Source organism: Hemiscyllium ocellatum, chromosome 15 (assembly GCF_020745735.1).
Source record: "Hemiscyllium ocellatum isolate sHemOce1 chromosome 15, sHemOce1.pat.X.cur, whole genome shotgun sequence".
Lineage (NCBI taxonomy): Eukaryota > Metazoa > Chordata > Chondrichthyes > Orectolobiformes > Hemiscylliidae > Hemiscyllium > Hemiscyllium ocellatum.
Genome location: NC_083415.1, coordinates 51135362 through 51155270, shown reverse-complemented (window position 1 = coordinate 51155270; position 19909 = coordinate 51135362). Strand labels below are relative to the sequence as shown.

Genomic DNA, 19909 nt, shown 5'->3' with positions numbered 1-19909 from the left:
ATAGGAGCTGAATCCTTCAAAATTGCCATGGTGCATATAACCATTAAATTAATTGTTTTTAATGGAATATTGTTAACATGGCACTATTCATTTGAATTGTCACATGATCCTAAATATTATCACAGGAAATATTTGATCACTTAACAGAGAATTTTCTACCTTCCCTGGTTTCTATGTTTTACATTCTGAGATTTTTAATCAATTCACCATGAAGCCCTTGATTCATTAATACTCTGACGTTTCTCTTCTGTGACACTGTGCATATGGGAAAGAGAATAAATGACCAGCACTCTGCGTCCTATAATGTTACTGAGAAGAATGAATGCACCGTTTACTTCGATGTGCTGCTACCAATATCTGCCTTGGACTCAGTCAAAAAGGAGAAGAAAAACTAAACAAAAAACAATACAGAACCACTTCCAATAGCAACGCAAATGTTTGATAGGCAATTTTACCTCAAAAACTGCAGTAGGCTTTGTGCTATTGTACTCTGTGTGTTAAAGTACTCTGGTACCATCTCATATAGTCTTTAGACTGTAAAGTCTGTCCCCCGCAACTGAGGGAAACGATGGCTCCCAATAATAACTCATAGACGGCAACATAAAAATAATGCAATTCACAGCAATGCTTTAAAATGTAGATTCAATACAATACAAATGGATCCACATTTTCAACTAATGTTAATTCTACAGTATTGGAATGTAAATGCATCGTAAGGCAGTCTAGAAAGTGCATGTCATTAATGCTTTTGCAGCTATTGTGCTGAATGTATCCTCCCATGAAGATTTGTCTTTTCAGTCAGTGAATACAACATATTTGCATTGAGCTCACCTGTTTGTGGTGATTCTGTCCAACAAAAAAGCCACACAGTCAGAATGTTGACTGGCTTTCCAGCAAAACACAGCTGCTTTCAGTTAGAGGGATACTGCCGACATGAAAAAGTCTTTGATAGCCCACTCTAATCAATTACATAAATTATGTCATTGATATCAATTGCATATGATGTTCTCATGGAAATAGTTACCTCTCCTCTCTTTTCAAAAGAAAAGACATTGGCAATCAATTTGCATGAAGACAATGACTTCTTAAGACCACAGCGTAACTCTGTAAATGCTGGATCATTTTTGTTCTGTTCATTGCAATTGCAACATAACATCACAATTCATAACTTGCTACTAATAATTTTGGATTTCTGTTCCTTCAATCCATAAAATCATTTTGTTGTATTGATGTAGGATGCTTTTACCATACAACAGTCACTATAGTTCTAAAGAACTGAATTGGTTGCAAAACATTTTGGGACATCTTGAAGCCATGAAGCAGACAGGAGAAATGAAAGTTCTCTCTAATGTCATGAATCTTCTGGGTCTCTGAAAGGGCTATGTATGTAGTCAGGTTCTGCTGCTTTCACATATCCTTTTAATTATTTTTCAAAGATTTAACTACTACCTTTTTATAAGATAGTGTAGATTCTCCTCCCTGAGAATTTCTAGTAGGCAATTCTATAACCTTACAAACCTTTACATTAAATGATACCCTCCTTCGTTCTTCCCCCAACAATTTGACGTTGATTAACACTAAATAATGAAAGTATTTCCACTTCTTAGCTTATCAACATACCTCATAATTCTAACGTTGTGTCAGTTTTTTTCTCATTCTAGTGAAAAGATGCCAGGTTTCATAATTAAAATATTTTGCCCCTTGTATCTTTTCAAACCTTATTTGCTGTGGCAGCTGTAGTTCATCCGGTAGCGCATCTCCCTTTGTGCTTAGAAGTTCAAGTCGCAGTCCCAGAATTCAATACAAAAACTAGGGTATTACTGAAGGGTGTAATATGTTGTCTTTTGAGTGAGGTTTGGCCCCATCTCAGGTAGACAAAATCAAATCCATGGCAATGTTTGAAAAAATTGGGAGCTATTGTTGGTGGCTCAGCGACATTTATCCCTCAATCAATATCATAATCTAATCTTTGTAATTTTGATGTTTATGGCAGCTTTTTTCTTCCTTCATGGGACGTGAGTGCTACTGGTAAGGCCAGAAATTATTGCCCATCCATCACTGCTCTTGAAACTGAGCAGCTTTATAGATCATTGTTATTAGTCAGGAGTCACATTTAAGTCAGACTGGGTAAGAACAGCATTTTCTTTCCTTAAGGACACTAGTGAACAAGATGGGTTTTTTAACAGCTAATGGTCAGCTGAGACCAGCTTTTGATTGCAGATTTTTATTAATTAAATTTAAATTGCATTAAATTTATGATGGGATTTGAACTCCTAACTCCACAGGGCAGCCCAGGTCTCTGGATTATCTGTCCAGCACATTACCCTTGTGGCACTACCTTTCTACTGTTCGTTGTGACATTCAGGGGTTGTGAATTGTTCTATATGAATGTGAAGTTTTCTGATATCAGAGCGTCTCTTGCTATTGAACTGGCAGTGTAGGTCAGCACTGCTAATGCCATTGATGTGTGCCTAAAGCCAGAAACCAGAGCCAACTCTGTCCATATGCACATGTCCAATGTCACTGATGCCCAAGGAACTCTGACTAATGTCACCCAGCTCCTTGCCTCATCTTACTCCACTTGACATCCTCAGCGCCAGCTCTCCTGCTACCCACACCGCTCAGTGACCCCCACCTCCCCCATTCCCCCAGCAATGCTCAGCAGCCCCCACCACACCTTCCCACAGTCCCCACCCCAATGCCCCCATTCGGTGCACTGCTTAGTATTTCCCTGTTCATTCTGCTCCAAACTGCTCACTGCCTCTCTCCCACTAGCCAGCTTCTTCCCTTGATCCCAGGGACAGTGAACAGCGCAGCAGCGCAGCAGCACAGCAGTGAACAGAGGTCGGTTCGTGTGAAGTCAGGAGTGGGGCAGTAAGCAAATCACAATCTCAGGATTTTATAGAGTCATAGATTCACACAGCACAGAAACAGATCCCTCAGTCCAACCAATCCATGCCAAACATAATGCCAAGCTAAACTAATCCCACCTGCCAGCTCCTGGCCCACATTCCTCCAAACCTTTCCGATTCATGTACTCATTCAAATGTCTTTTCTAACTTCCCCCATCCACCACTTCCTCAGGAAATGCATTCCACACGCGAACCACCCTCTGTGTAAAACATTTGCCCCTCATGTCTGTTTTAAATCTTTCACCTTAAAAATGTGCCCCAAAGTTAATCTTAAAATCCCCCATCTGAGTGAAAAGACATTTACCATTAACCCTATCTACACCCCTCATAATTTTATAAATTTCCAAAAGGACACTTCTCAACTTCCTACAATCAAGTGAAAAACATCCCAGCCTAGCCAGCTTTTCTCTCTAACTTACATCTTTCATACCCAGCAACATCCTGGTAAATATCTTCTGAACCCTTTCCAGCTTAATAATATCCTTAAAGCTTTTTTTTGCTCCAATTCTTTAATAAAAGCAAAGTTGCTGCTGTGAGACATTACAGACACTGCTGCTGCATGTGCAGTGAGTATTCTCCTGCAGTTGCAGTGACAATAAATGCAGCATTTTCGGCCTTAACATCCTTTCTGAGTAGGGCACTCATCACAAATTATAACTGCAATCTAGCATTAACCCTCCTAATTTAAAAGTTTTGTGTGTCTGAACTCACCAAGCCTCACTGATCTTCTGCTCCTTCTAAAGTATGCTGAATGTTTCCCTTTCTTTTTGTTTCTCCTAAAATGTTCCATTACACATTTTCCTTCAATAAATTTCATGTGTCATTAATCTCCCCGTTCTATCTTATTTATGTCCTCCTTACAGCACTTACATTCCTTTGTTTCTGCAGATTTTGATATTGTGCCACATATCCAAATCTAGATGAGGACAAGTTAATGAACATTTTCAAGAATGGAAAGTTGTACGCATCCATTAAACATGAGTGGGTATTTTTCTGTCCTTTAACCAATGCTCGATTCAAAGGTTAATGACCTGAAACAACTCTGTTTTTCAATCGTCAAATGCTGTCTGATTTTCTGATTATGTCTTTTTTTTAAATATTCATGCAGCTAACAACTTTTATTATCCAATGCCTTAATTATATCAACAAAGCACCACCTTATTAAACACCTTTCAGAATGCATTTATACACAGCTACCACATTTTTTCCCAGTAAAATGTGCTCTTGCCTCAAAGAACTCCATACATGATTTGAGGTCTCTTTATTCACTCAGAGGTTGTTTAAACATCTGTCAATTCTGATGAAAGTGTGTTGGCCTGAAATGTTGGGTTGAATTTTCCTGCAACCTTTCCGCTCCCAATGTCAGGGCAAACAGTGCATCCTGTGCCTGTACAAATTTACTACCGATGACCTTCTAACTGGCTGTTTGTTCAGCGACAGCAAGTGGGCTCTTGGTGCTGCCTACCCAGAGAGCGGGCCAAACACTCTGAAGTCTTCATAGCATTGCTGGAGAGTTGGAAGTTGCTGAAGCAAATAGGAGATCTTGGAACACCTCCAGCAAAGTAGATTTAAAGTAAAACATTTAAAGCATCGAGGAACAGAACAGAAACCCTCACAGAATATCGATGGTGCCACTGGGTTTTTGCCCACAGGTCATCTTTGCCTTATGGTGCTCCCTGGGTCCCTTCAGTTTGATGTAATTGATGAAACTGGTGGCCTCACTGTGCAACAGGAGGCTGTTCTGCCATTGGTAAAATAATAGGAGAAAGTGAGGCCTGCAGATGCTAGAGACCAGAGTCGAGGGTGTGCTGCTGGAAAAGCACAGCACATCAGGCAGCATCCGAGAAGCAGAAGAATCAACATTTCGAGCATAAGCACTTCATCAGGAAAATGATGGCCACTCTATAAAATGACTCATGAAAGGGCCTAGGAGCATGCAAATTTTCTGCCTGCTTACGTGGAATGGGCAAAAATCAACCTCGCAGCGCCACTGGATAAGATCCACAGCAGAGGGACAGCCATCCCAACATGACTCTCTGTTACGCTATTGTCTCCTAGTACATTATATGTTGTTGGTGGTGGTGAATTTGGCATATTAACTCTGTTTCTCTCTCTACATGCGCTACTAGACCTGTTGAGTAGTTTGCTGCATTTTTCTGTTTTTAGTTTACTCTCTGCTACTCCATAGTGGCTGCCCTTAACTTAGAGTTCCCTTCTAATTGTGTACTAATTTCATTTCATATCATGGCACCTGGAGAAATGGCAAGCCATGAGGCAAATCCACTGCCCACTCGGCATTCAACCTGTTAACTTAAAAGCACTTTTGTGAGCCATTTTATGGAACCGCCAACACTTTGACCGGTGTTAAACAGACCTATTTACAGTTGTTCTGAAACTCAAACAAAATAATTTGCAAACCTATAGACTGTAAATTGGCTTTTGACTCTGATAGTATTTTGAGAAGAATGACTTGCACAGGTTTGCTTGTAATTCATGTTCCAGAATTGGCATCATCATTAGCCTGTAGAACAGAGTGGTGTGTTGACCAGTGAAGGAAATTCTAATTGCCAGCTATTGCATACCTAAATGTGAATCATATGTAACTACTAAGTCAAGTTAATGTAATCAACTTTATACCCATTTGCTTATAACCTTTAGTAATGAACTGCTGTTATAATTAAATGAAATTATCCTCAATAAATGTAGAGGACCCAAATTTGCTGGAGAAATAATGTACGCATTGTTGTTGTTAGTGTGCAGAGAAGATACAGCAATTTATTCCACTCTGTTGTTAGTCTCAAAAACTCCAGAGCATTCTGTTGACCTACCTGTGATTTGAAGAAATGATTACACTGTTAGAATTGATTACATTCTCCACATAACATTAGGGCTTGTATACACTGTAATGATTTAAATGTCCCTCAGCCTTGAAATTTATGTTTCTAAAAAGCCACTCAATTTCAGAGACCCAGAAAAGGCACAACAAAGACTATCACTTCTGCAGGTAGTAAGTTGTTTCTGGGAGTCTTCAAAGCTCATTTTTCTTACTTTTTATTCTCTGCTTTTTTCACCAAATTAAACAATTGTTTTCTATCTTTATGTTATTCTTTGTAGCTGATTTGATTCCAATAATAAGTTTGAGTTTTTCCATCTTAAGTATTCCTTGGTTTCTTTCTCTGTCCTTAAGTGTTGTTAGTTAAGCAGATAGACTGTTGCTCCTATTGTTCACCAAGGTCCCAGATGCCCCATTGACCTTGCTGCACCATTACCAGCTCACACTTCCAGTCATTTGCTACACAAACAGTTTTTCCAGCTGAAGTGTGCAGGAAAGGATCTAACAAACTGGGCCCATGACAAGAAGCGTCACTCCAGCAAATTCTAGGTCAACATTATCACATTAAAACTACATGCATCAATATGATTTCAATTCCTTTGAATCCTTAGCATATACATATGATAAATGTAGCTTCTGTACAATAGTCTAATGCTCTAACAAAGATGGGTTTAAGTTATTGAATGCTTATTATGCAAAAAGCTTCCCTTGTAATTCAATCTAACTACACTATTTAAAGGTTCAAGTTCTGTACAGAGCAGCAGCGCAACTAATTAAATAAGACACTTATTGTTGTTACTGAGTGCATCTAAGGCCTACCTCGTGTGGTTTTGGAAAACTAACTTCATTTTTAGCGCATGCGTATATAAATTAACTCAGTGCTCACAATTCTAGTTAATGGAATTTTCAGACAAAGATATAAAAACATCAATATCTATAAACAGAGTAGCGAGCCTAACAGATGGTCAGAAATCATGCTGTCACAGATGATGCCAATTTGGAAGTTCAAGAGTTCCCAAGACATCTTCAAACCACCTACAAACTACTACTTAACTTCTGACAGAAAATAGGAGTCTGTCCTTAATACAGGGTGCAATTTTCTACCTGCTGGCAGATACTTATTAAACATGAAGTGCTGTCACCCATCCCTGTTCCCCTAGTAAGCATTAAGTGCCTGTCACTCACTCCTATATGCTGAATAAATCCATCAGGCACTCCTACATACTTATGCTCAAAAACCATCCTGCATCTATTGTTAGATATTCACCATGAGTCATCCAATCCTATGTACATAGTAAGTACTAATTACCCACATCTATATACTCGATAGATGTATTTCAAATGCTCTCATACCAATATTAAATGGCCATCATGAATTTCAATATCAGTACATTCAGCATCCACCTTATAAATTCAATTCCAGTCTGTACATATGTAAAAGTCAAATTTTTGAGACCTCATTTTTAGGCAAAACATTAGAGGTGTATTTTTACATAGCTAATGTTTGTCAGGGATTTACATTCAACTGAAAGATAATGGAGAGAGTCAACACTGAGATGTATAAAAACACTGGATCAGGACTCTCAAAGTTTGGGTACATGTCCATGAACTGTCAAAAACTGTAGAATTTATACAAGAAGAGGCAGGGAACAGAGGGATAGGGGCTGCATAAAGCTTTTAGTTTTGAAAGGAGTTATGTGTTTGTGCAGTCTTGGTGGACCGAAGGGCCTGTTCCTGTGCTACTCCTTGTTCTTAATTTGTCCTTTGCACCCCAGATAGCTAACCCGTCACTGTGAAGATTCTTTTCTCCAGTCCCACGAAGGTTGAGCTGGACATGGAGCATCCAGACTTTCACGCAGTACAGCACTCAGTTCCAGATCGATCCCATGTTTACTGTACTCATTAGCGAATGTAATAACCCATTAACATGGCGCTCTCACCAAAATTCCTTGGAGACATTAAACTTGTGCCCACTTCCTAATACTTCTGTACTACTGCAGAAACATCTGTACATAAATTGAGGTACATGGAAAAATAAGGATTTCTTTGGCCAGAACTAAGAGGTGAACTTTGACACAAGGATAACTATTATTCAAGTATATTTAGTAAAAATGTTTCTGAGCTGGAGTTTAAGGAACAAATCAGTCCCTGGAGTTAATGTTTGTGCAGTTACCTTTGGTACAACTCAGCATCTGTGAGCAACTAGAACCTATGCTCCTGATGTCTGTCAGCAGAAACATCTTAACATCTGATACACATAATGTTGTTATACAGCTTACTAATGTTAATATCAAACCAAAACAATAAATAGCAGAACTATAGATTTTGAATGTTGAGATGAAGGCTGCTTTTTCAGTGCTTGACTTATTGTATTTTTCATTCCTGATGAAGGGCTTATGCCCGAAACATCGAATTTCCTATTCCTTGGATGCTGCCTAACCTGCTGTGCTTTAACCAGCAACACATTTTCAGTTATTGTATTTTACCACTGTATAGCCATTGTTTGAAACCAAAATACTGCAGATACTGGAAATCTGAAATAAAATCAAAAACTGGTCAAAATGCTCAGTTGGTCATGCAGCATCTGTGGTGAGAAAAAGAGTTAAGATTTCAAGCCAATGACTCTTTAGGTCAGCTGCCTGACCAGCTGGCTATTTCCACCAGTTTTAGACTTTATTTATAACTTCAGCCTATTTATCTGTATGCATTTATACATAACTGTAAGTGCGTTTTGCCTCTGCATTTACATAGAATAATCATATTGCATCAGGTCAATACTTTTACGCTCAATGTAAATATTACAGCATTTATTTTTAAATCTTAGGTTACATTTCAAAAATAACTTGGATGGGCACCTGAGGGAAATAAACCAGAGGGAGAATGTGAGGGAATGGTACAGATTGTACTGCTTTACTGAAAGCTGATTTGATCAGCCAGATGGCTTCCATCTGTGCCATGCTAACTCTGTGACCTATAGCTTACAGTATAGTAACTATTTATATTGATATATCTGTGTAAAATATACCTGTCAATTTATTTATAATTGTTGTATTTGATGACAGTATGACTGTCTGTGTATCAATTAAGTGCAATTTTGTCATACTTACCTGCATCTTAATCTGAATTTATTTTTATTCAGTGTAAGTATCATTGCATTTTTGTCAGCTCATATGCACACATTGTCAATCCATCTACAGTGCAGCCAGTGGTATTTCATGCACATTCTATTGATTTCTAATAGAATAACCCAATTAATTATTGCATAGTGACTGTCAATTTCTTGTCATTGTAATTATAATTAGCATAATTGTATGAAATTTTAATATTTTGCGTGTAACATTTAGTGTAGATGTTTAACATTTTACTTTGAAAATTAAATATCTTTACATCCCATTTGGTGTATTTATGAAAAACACAGTAGTCAATGTGTTTCTGTGTAGTGTAATTATATTGCTGCATTTACATAGTAACTTTGTGACTGGTAACTGTAGCATGTGTTCTAGCCAAGCAGTACTCTGTTTATACTGCCTGCATGAGCTTCTATCCAGGAACCAGCTCTGTATATATGAAAGCATGTATAAAACCACATAAGTATGAGCCTCTCAGCCTGTGATTAAAATTTAAATATTAATAGAAAACAAGTAACCTGTCTGTATAATTATGTGCAGTATGTCTGTTATGGCAACATAGGTTACACCACCCAATCTCTGAAATAATTCCCATTATTAGTAATTCACCCAGATTTGCTGCTGTTCATTGTATAAATATTTCAATCTATGCACCTTGAAATGGAAAGAAATTGTATGCAATAGAAATCCTTTCAAAACAACACACCATTCACTTTTGCAATAACTAATTGATCCACCGACAAAAATATTACCCAAAGCCTTGAGCAAAATGAGTCCTCACTTTGATTATTGTACAATAATAATATTTATAGGTAATTGGCAAATCAATGTATATTCACAAATATTCAAAAAACCTTCTATGAAACTCTTTTTATGCTCTAGTTCACCTATAATTGAAGTTATGACTGGTATCCAATGGTGGAACATCTTCTGTGACAGCGACCTTCTTCAATAGTTCCAATATTATTTGCATCACAGTTTGTCTGCCTTAATTTCAAATAATATCTTATATTATATCTAGTGGTACTGATGGCATGTGAGAGGATGACATACCAATTTATTTCACGGCTATCTCCCTTAACCAACCCTAACTCTCTAAGTTGCCAGACTGTCCAACACTCAGTACTAAATTAGCCGAAATTCTGTCCAATTAAATTATTGTTTTAGACCCTGCAGCAAACTCTGCTCACTGTCTGAGGGTGAACTTTGTGCCATATTTGACCTCAGGATGAACTTTCAAATACATATTTGCACTATTACTCTGACCATGAACTTCAACCTCCATAATATAAAACCTTCTGTAAATGTGAGATTATCCAAAATGTTGCTTCAGTGTCTTAATTGCTGCAAAACCCATTTCGCTATCGTCTTTGCCCTTGATAATTTCCATTGGTTCTTGCTTAAACAGTACCTCAATTTTAAAATTCTCATTATTTCTTTCAAATCCCTCTCTGGTTTAGCCTCCCCTAATTTAGTAAACCCCTCTGAGACATGTGCCCTCCTCTAATTCTGGCTTCTTAAAAATCTTCAATATCTATCTCTCTACCTTTGATGGCCATGCCTTCAGTTTTCAAAGGCTGAAGCTCCTGCCTTTCTTCCTTAAGACACTCCTTAAAACATACCTCATTCACCCAGCTGTTGGCCATGAGACCTAATATCACCTTGTGTGGCACCATGCCTTATCATGCATTATAATGGCTATGTAATTGTTGCAGTACTTCGTGGTTCCTTAAAGATATAGTGAGACAATTAAATTGCAAAAATGATTTAACGGCTTGATTGAACATCACAACGTACTTAAATCTTCATCGTTTGGGAAGCCACATCTTAACCAACTCTATTGATAAATGATCAATAATCCTCATAATAAGCAGAGAGCCCCGGAACATTGCACAGAACATGAAAATGTTCTATCGCCCTTGCAACTCTTACCAGAAGATTTAAAAATGCTGTCCAATTCCTCGTGGCCATAACTTACACAAAAAATCCAAAGGATGTATAAAGTTTAGATTGTCTATCTAACTTCAATGATGCATGGATTTTCCAAAATGTGAAACAAAATTTGCGTATAACTTTCGTAAAAATAACAAAGAAGGTATCAGTAAAAAAATGTACCAATATAACAGCACATGGAATGTTTATACCTGGCAGTTCTAGATCATGAGAGGAAGCCATATTGTAATTTATTTGTTGTATTACTCCCTGATATTCACACAAAACAGTATATTCAAATTGGCTTGTCCATGTAATTCTGCGACTATGCATACTGCGGTGTCAGTGTCGTAACTGAATTGCACAGTAAGATTTTATTTCATGGAAATTGAAATCACAAATAGGTGTTAAAGTACACTATCACTTTAAACCACATTTACTTTATAAGACAAATGTTGAAATTGCAACTGTGCTTTTAATTCCAAAACTCACAGCATCTGCAGTGCAATGTCCAGCATTGTGTCAAACGGTTCTAAAACAAGGATCATCAAGAATCAATAATGGAGTTGAGGTTTCTAAGACTAACTCAGGAAGTGGATTTAAGATTCTTACATATAGGCTTATCAAGGCTGCATTTTTTAAAAACCTCATTCCCATTCATGAAATTTTGAACAAATATTCAGAATAGTTGGACAGGATGAAGAAATGAAGATAATAAGGCTTGATGCCTTGAATACAATTTTTTTTAGTTCAAAGCCATGGAGAAGATAAAAAAAAGTGTTGTATGTAAAACAGTCTGTCAGGTTATTTATTAATATCATCATTTTGATTTGGAGGCCACAGAACTAATTAATTTTTGTGCATATCATAACGGTATTAAAAATATCTCCACTTCTACACGTTTTGTGCCATTCCATTTTGTTATTGTAAGTGTTGATTTCACTGCTGCTCACGAGTTTTTTTTTTGTCAAGAAATTGCCAAATGCAAAGTGATGTGAAATGCTCTGTTTTGTTCTTTTTATATTTTCCTACATTCTGAGACCGTGGCCTCATCAGGCAGCCAGCCACTACAGTTTCAGAAGAGCCCTGAAATAAGAGCACCACAGCTGACCCAGGGAATTTAAGCTCAGTACATTTGAGCCTTTCCACTGTCATTAAGACACCATTATAATTATTTGTCGCCTAAATCTAGTTTATCTCCATTCACCTGATTAGAAGAGGGTGTTGGTGAAAATCCATTAGGAGCACCATGATCAGTCAGGAAGGAAAGAAGAGCTCCTTTGTCTTGCTGAATTATCTGTATTTTGATTGTACTCTGACTGAATCTTTCAGCTAAGGAGTGTAGCAAACAAACTAAAAGCCAAGGAGCTGAGCCCCAGTTTCTCAGAGTTTCCTCCTCTGTCAGCAGCTATGTGTTTGCTGAACATTTAATGCCTTTCTGTTGGAAGTTTTGTATTTTAATGACCATCTTCCTATATAGCTTAAATAATTTCTCTGTTTAAAACTCTTGTACTTCCACATCTGACTCCTGTGTTAATACCAAACTCTATGACAATGTAACACTTTCATTTAAATATATAGCAAATATATTTTGAAATAGCTTTTTCACAGCTAGGTTTCATTATTTTCTGTTTGTGGTTTTAATCCCCACATCAGCTCACTTTTAGAACAATTCTTTGAAACCTTATAATTTCATTCATCAAATCACACTATTGAAAAATCTTACACACTAATCAACGACTAGTAAGCAGTTTAAAATGGGGTTCATTAAACATTGTGCAACAACTCACTTACAACTGCCTGTTATTTTCCTTTTTCCGACACTGTCTCTCATTTTTTAAGGTTCTTTAAAATGTAAATTCAATGCAAATCAGAATTTTTTTTGCAATGTTTTTAGCCTCTGAAATTTCAACAAATGCTCATTGTTTCCTTGGCTTTCTATAACTCTCTGAACGTCATGTTTATGACATAAAGCATCCATACTTGTAACAGACTGAATACTGAATGTTTCTTTCGAATGCAACTAATACTTGCGTGCAAACAAACTAATCAGATAATTAAACAAATTTTTTTTGGTTAGACTGAGCTTAGATTTTATTCCTAAACAACTTTGAGTTTGAGCATTTGGTATAAACATTTTCATCAGCCCATCTGTAATACAGTCTGGCTACTTACACAGGTTCCCAACACCAAAAGGGCATATTTAAATATTGTTCATGTCAGTCATTCTTGCAAATAACCCAGAATGACAGATCACAGATTGTCTAAAATATACCATTTCAACAGTATCATTTCAGATTCAATATCTCAGCATAGCTCACTTCCTCCATATTAAACAAGTGCCTCCTTCATGATGTTTCTTTAACTCCTCATTCCAGGTTCTTTTTCATTCAACGCTAATTAAATTTTAAACAGCTTGATAGCTGACATCCATTCAACATTTTTGATGTTTCGCAAATCTTTTTGACCCAAAATTAAAAGACTAGAATGCATAAAACAATTTGCAAGGATCATTTTAAGACGTAGTCTGCCTGTTTAGTTTGAACCATTATATATTGTTATTTTAAAATTATAAACTTGTTTAGATTGAAGATTCAACTAATAGCATTTCTGCAAATCTACTTGTTTCAATAAGGATATTTGGATACACCCCATTTCAAACTATACACTACATCCAAACTGTACACTATTGCTGTACTTAACATCTGTCATGATAAAAGTGCTCTTATCTCAGAGAACCCTCATTGCAAAAATTAAGTCTTGAAAAATTCTGCTACATTACAGCAAGTCTTATTATTGACAGGAAGAGAAGTTTTTATTTTAAAAACTTATGATAATTCTTAGAAGCTTTCCAAAAATTTGCAAGACTCAAATTTGACAAGAAAAAAATGCTGATATAATTTGAGAAATATGTTTGTGATGAAGTCAGAAACTATACAACCTTGTATGTATGGGTAACAAAAACGTACGCGTCAGACCCACATGCACATTTCCACTGAAATATTGTTTCTGATCTTTATATGCAAACGTTGTTGGCTATTATTGTTGTGTACGGTCACAATAAGAAAATCTATCAACTTATACGTATCATACCTACTCTTACAACCTCTATAGCGTCTTCGTATTTTCAAGTATGCAGATATGTCCTTACTTTCCTCGTGCGTATCACACACACTTTTACAGCATTTATATTCTGCTCACATACAACGCCAATGAATACCTATACTCTTATGTAGTCCATACTCCTTCCCGTGCATGTTAATTCATTTATATGCCACACCTTTGTTATGCTGGTAACTTTTTCTCAAGTCTTTTCACTATTTATATCAAAAACTGCATCAAAACAAAAAAAAACCTCAGCATCTCAGCATCCAAAATCAAACTGTTTTATCTGCAACTTTTTCTCTCTCATTTGTTTCGCAATGGATCTTTACTCCCGTTCTCGCCAGCCCGCTCTCGGCACGTTGAGTTTGTTCATTTGTCCCAGCCTGTTATTCACACCATCGGTAAAGATTGTCGTAAATAAAAAATACATTTCTCACTCTTGCTGCCGAGATCCCAACTAGACTGCCTTTGTCGTTGACTGCGTGTGCATCGTAAATACTGGAAACATACCAGAACTTCAGAATAATACTGCTTCAGAATTCACACAACGGCAGCAGCTCTGTACCCGAGTACATTTGTAGCTTTCCTTGTAACATAGCTATGAGGGGTGGGAGTGCAGTTTACATGAAAGTTGTGGGCTGCGTTCACTTCGAAAAAGATTTTGTTTGCTTCCATGGCTAAAACAACGTTTTGTTGATGACTTATGTGTAAAAACGCCAAAATGCAACAAGAGACAACAGTTAGCTTTACTCACCCGCTACCCAGGCCGATATTTCTGTGTCTCCAAGGCAGAAAGACTAACCCTGCAGCTGTTGGTATTCTGCAGAACTGTCGACAGCCTGAGAGTGGCTTTGCTGTTCCACACAATTTAACAGCGGCAGGAACACACTCACGGTTCCAGCACCGGTTGTTGTGTTGATGGATCCCTTTTGGGTTTCTTTCCTGATTCCTAATGGATTTGGCAACTCTACTTCTACTGTACTGTTCTCAAATGAAGATGATGGTCTCCATCTCCATGACATCTCACTTGTGCTTCAGGCTAAATGAAGTGCATTTTGAAAGAAGCTTCCTTGGCAGAGGAGTGTATGCACACTGACTGCCTGACTGACTGAGTGCTCCTGCTGTTGTTAGATGTTGCACACAGACGGCAAAAGCAGTGTCCCAAACGAGACTTGCACAGCTCTCTCCAGACCCAAGGGATGCAAGCTGACTTTCAGCAAAGCCAGAAATGTCTACGATCTGAAGCCATTGATAAATTCCACTGCGATCCCCTGCCTCTTTTCTCTCCCCCCCCCCCCCACCCCACGCCTCCCCCCAACCCCCTTTCCTCTTGATCAACCCCTGCTCAGACTTTGAATGCAGCTCAATTAGATATTATCTGTAGCGCTCAGACAATGGCAGAGCCGACAGCTGAATAAGAAAAGCCTCACCTTCTGTTTTCTTTACTTAATCAGACTGCTACTGGGTTTGTACTAACACTGATTAGGATTTTGGTTCTCCCCCAGCCCCACCCCTCACCTTCCTCCCCCCCCCCCCCCCCCCCCCAACCCCACTTTAATGTTAAACCTTTCGCATGTTACGAGTCTTTGTAATAAATGTTTCAGGTATCCATTTTTGCTATCTATTTTGGAGGTTTGAAATGCCGTTTATTTTTTCAATAAATGTACAAGTCCTGGTACTTTGGCGCAACTTGCATCGAAAGTAAGCAAATCATAAAACTGTTAAGTGAGAAGCTAAGATGAAGGTTTAACTGCCTGGCAACGCCTTGCCTCAGGAAGAAGCACCCACTTTATGTGGTGGGAGAGCACCTTCAAAAGAGTTATTTTATCAACGGACCAAGGCTGTGATTTACAAAAAAGAAAACACCAACCTTAAACCACACACGCACATAAAAAAAGATATACTGGGACTTCAGAAAGGCGCAGTGATTTATTCCATTGGGTTTATTATTTTAGTAAATACTTTATAATAATTTGTTTGCAATATATCAGGACACCAAAGACTTCAGATGAATGAATTACAAGGTGGTTACAGAACAGTCTTTACAAAGGTCAATCATTTCTGTGTAAACGCCACAATCTCGTTTTGATGGACAGTCTAGACAAAAAAAAATACTTACTAAAATTGTCATTTTCTCAGAGACGTGTGTACTTTTACGTTAATTGCATTTTATAATTTTTAACAGCTGGAATTAACAACAAAAATATCAGTATAACCCCTGGATTGAGCTGACTTTGACAATTACACAACTCTGAAACGGTTTTTTTTCCTCTGTTTAACAGCTACATTGTTGGAGGGAGTAAAAGGCTGTTTCTTTTTGCTGGTAGACAGACAGATTGCTTCTGCAAAGAGCATCATGGGTTCCCTTATCGTTTTGCTTAAATGGAGCTGTATGATTTTTTTTACATGAAGGTACGTACACATTTTGTTTGGGGGGCTGGGGGGGGGGGGGGGTTGCATGATTTGGAAGGTAAACAGTGTGGGAACCCTATCCCAAACTCCCTAAATCATGATGTTTATCTCTGTTGTAAATAATTGTTTATTTCCCAACCAGATTTACATGCAATATTTACATTTTGGGGGTGGAGGGGGTCGGTGGGGGTGCAATAGCAATAAAAAAGTTTTAAAGTTCGGTTGCAACATTATTTTGACTTGATAAATTAATATGAATGTTCAAAAGAACTTTGGTTATAAAATGGAATGACAAGGGGCAAGAGAATATATGTCCCTTACTGCTGCATGCGTGAAATATTGACTTTAGATGGCCGTTACCTTTAATAATCTGAAGGAAACGTGTTGAAGACCTTGAAACAGTCAACTTATTTATTTAATGAAAACACATTCGATAAAAATCATATATTTGGGATCAATCACAAATTTTGCAATCCAAGCTTTCGAAAGTGAGACTGCCAGTGTGCGCCACTGGGCTGCGGATCTTTGCTCATAAGCCATGGATTTTTCCCTCCTTAAAATAAACGATAGCTCACAAATCTCCAGCACAGCAGGACTCCTCTTCTGCATTGCAATTTAACAAACCACTGCACATCTACTAAGTGTTAAATGAAGCTATCACGGACTGTCCAAACGTTGGAGAATAAAAGGGACTGATTTCTCTTGAAATTTTAGGATCAGGTGGCCGGGTTTAATTCGGGAGCTTTTTTTTAAAAAAAATCGAACAAAAAGAAGGCTTTGTGCAGTTTGCTGACCAGGTGTAGAAATGCTGCTCCGTTTTGAAAGCTCTGATCAGATAGTCTTGCTCCAGAGATATCACCAATTTTGAGATGGTGATTTGGTGACAAGTAACTTCCACTCGCCACAGTGATGCTATTTAATCACACTGAACGGTTTGTTTTTCTTTGGTATGGACAAAACGCTTGCCTGAAGAGGTCCTTTAACCAGAGCACTCCTCATACTTAGCCAAAAGAAAAAGTCCCTAATTTATTTTATCCGTCAAGTATATATGAATGGTTCTCGGATTACGATTAATTGTTATGCCAGATTTACCGACATTTTCTTTTCAAAAACTACGAAAAAGCCTGTTGTCTTAGTGAAGTGGCTGAAATTGAAATGATTTGGAGATGCCGGTGTTGGACTGGGGTGTACAAAGTTAAAAATCACACAACACCAGATTATAGTCCAACAGGTTTATTTGGAAGCTAGTGTGCAGCTAGAATGAAACCTGTTGGACTATAACCTGGTGTTGTGTGATTTTTGAAATTGAAATGAATTGCAAGGTTAAAGTCGACAAAGCCGCCACCTGAAGTGCAGTGTCATACCCCATATCTGCCTCACATTCTCTCTCAGTGCAACTTTGCATTCAGGCTGCGGGGACCGCAGTTAGCCCGATTTCTTAAAAGAAAAACAGGCTCAGGTTTAATGAATTTATCGAATGCAGTGGGAAGCCAAGATGCAAAACAAGCAACCTCCAATTCTGGCGAGCTATCTCCAAATCTAAACATTCGACTATGCCCCGATAAGAATCACAAAGCCCTGCAAACGTTAACTCTGTTTCTCACTCGGCAGACTTGCTGAGTTTCTTCGGCTTTTTTTTTATTTCAGATCTCCTGCATCTGCGGTATTTTGCTTTCATATGAATTTATATTCTTTCTTTCAAATGATGGTTTTCCTTTTTACTGTTGGTTTAAAATTTCGTTTTTTTTATTTTAAAAAACCGTTTTGTCCTATTCCCTATTAGCTGTTAAACTGTTTAGTTGTCAGTCACTGACAGCATCCAGCGAAAAGTCCCACAATATCGAAGTATTTGGGGTTTTCTTTTATGTTCTGAGCGACACTGAAAAGACATAAAAACCGAAAGAACTGCGGATGCTGTAAACCCGAAACGAAAACAAAAGTTGCTGGAAAAGCTCAGCAGGTTCTGTGGGGAGAAATCAAAGTTAACGTTTTGGGTCGGGTGACCCTTCCTCATAACTGATGGTAGCTCGGAAAATATCGGTTATATGAAAAGACATAGCTCGAAAGTAAGGTTACTATTCTTCAATGGTAAAAGGCAATTACTGCACAATCTGGGGTTATGAATGGTCCCCGGCTGCAGGTGGGATTAGCATTAATCTACAAGAACAGACCGCAGCTAAACAGCCTTCAGTTCCTTGCCACGCCGAGCAGGGAGCGGTGCACTTGGTGAGGGACTGTACAGAGTTCCACCTGCGCCCTCTCCCGCACTGCCCAGCTTGGGACAAGGCTTCACTGGGAGATGCTGAATGGGAGGCCTACCGGGAAGGGAGAAGAAGCGAGAGGCAGATGACTTCAGCGCTGGTCATGTGGACCTCTCAGTGTCTGGTTTCACAGCGGCACTGCAGAGGCGAAGGGAGCAGGCCAACTCTGGAGAATGCAGATGGTGCAAGGCGCAGGGTGACATGGGTTGTGGTGGGGTGGGGGGTTGGAAATGTAAGGGGGAGCGGAGAGATAATGCAGTTGTTGGTTTTTGTTTGATTTAGCATCTCGAGGAAGCACATTGCCAAAGAAGCTGTTTTTACAGTTGGAACTGTTGGTATCAACAGTATACATCATACATCAAACAGCATCTCTGTCTACAGTATTAGAATCTAACTCTGGGTATCTCCTCATGAATAATATTGAACACCTCAGCTTTGCATCTCTGAGATCACCTCTCTCTAATGTTCTCTCCACTGAACCAGTCTTACAGTACAACAATGTCATAACAGTCAATTCTAGTGGTTTGTCTTTCGAGTGTTATTTCATATCTAAAAGATTCGTTTTAAAGAAGGAAAACTTCAAGTGGAACATCATTTCGACTTTTTTCTTTGATGGGACACTCTCTCAAACCAAAACACTCGGCAAAATGTTGAGCAGCCTGAACATGTAGACCCTAACTGAGTAGGGCAAGGCAGGCGTGTGCATTTTAAACCTTGCAGCAGTTTACCGTCTGCTCTGAAACCCGAGTCTTACCAAACAGCCCCGAGACTCTGCGTTCAGAATGCGCTGTGCTAGGGTCAAGTTCATCCAGGCAACCGAGGAAAGCATTCTCACGCGCCCTAATCTAATCGAACAATTTAGACATTAAATTTCGCCACTCACCTTGTTCAGTGTTGAAGAATACGGCTGAAAGTGGGCGGCTGGACGGCAGAAATAGCTCCATGATGAAGGCTCAGTGTTATCCCAAGTCCCAGTCAGGCACAGGCTGTGCACACCTAGATTTTAACTTGAGTCACTGACAGCCTATGAGGGCTAGAGCGGCCGCCTCCCATATAAGGGAAATCAGGGTAAAATGATCAGCCCTTTAGGCCTGCTCTCAGGAACAACAAGACAAGCGGAAATAATCCTCTGTTTTCAAATAAACCGAGCATTACCGAAAATGATCGAGATAAGATTACAGTCAAATCACACTGAATATTTATTAGACCTAACCCCCCGCAAGAGCGTACATTCACTCCTTGCAGTTTCTCTGTTGTTTTCTTTCGTGGGCGCAATGAGTTCGCCACAACATAATTTTTGTGATTCACATTTTTATTAACGGGATT

The 19909-nt window shown here is 38.5% G+C and overlaps 1 protein-coding gene across 1 annotated transcript in view; it reads right to left on the bottom strand.

The window, feature by feature from the left end:
- Nucleotides 1-19598, bottom strand: part of LOC132822978 (eyes absent homolog 1-like) — a 259480-nt gene extending 239882 nt beyond the window's left edge. Inside the window, exon 1 of the mRNA XM_060836459.1 lies at nucleotides 19467-19598. The gene's annotated coding sequence lies outside the window, so the exon portion shown is untranslated. The remainder of the gene's footprint in view (nucleotides 1-19466) is intronic.
- Nucleotides 19599-19909: the final 311 nt, after the last annotated feature.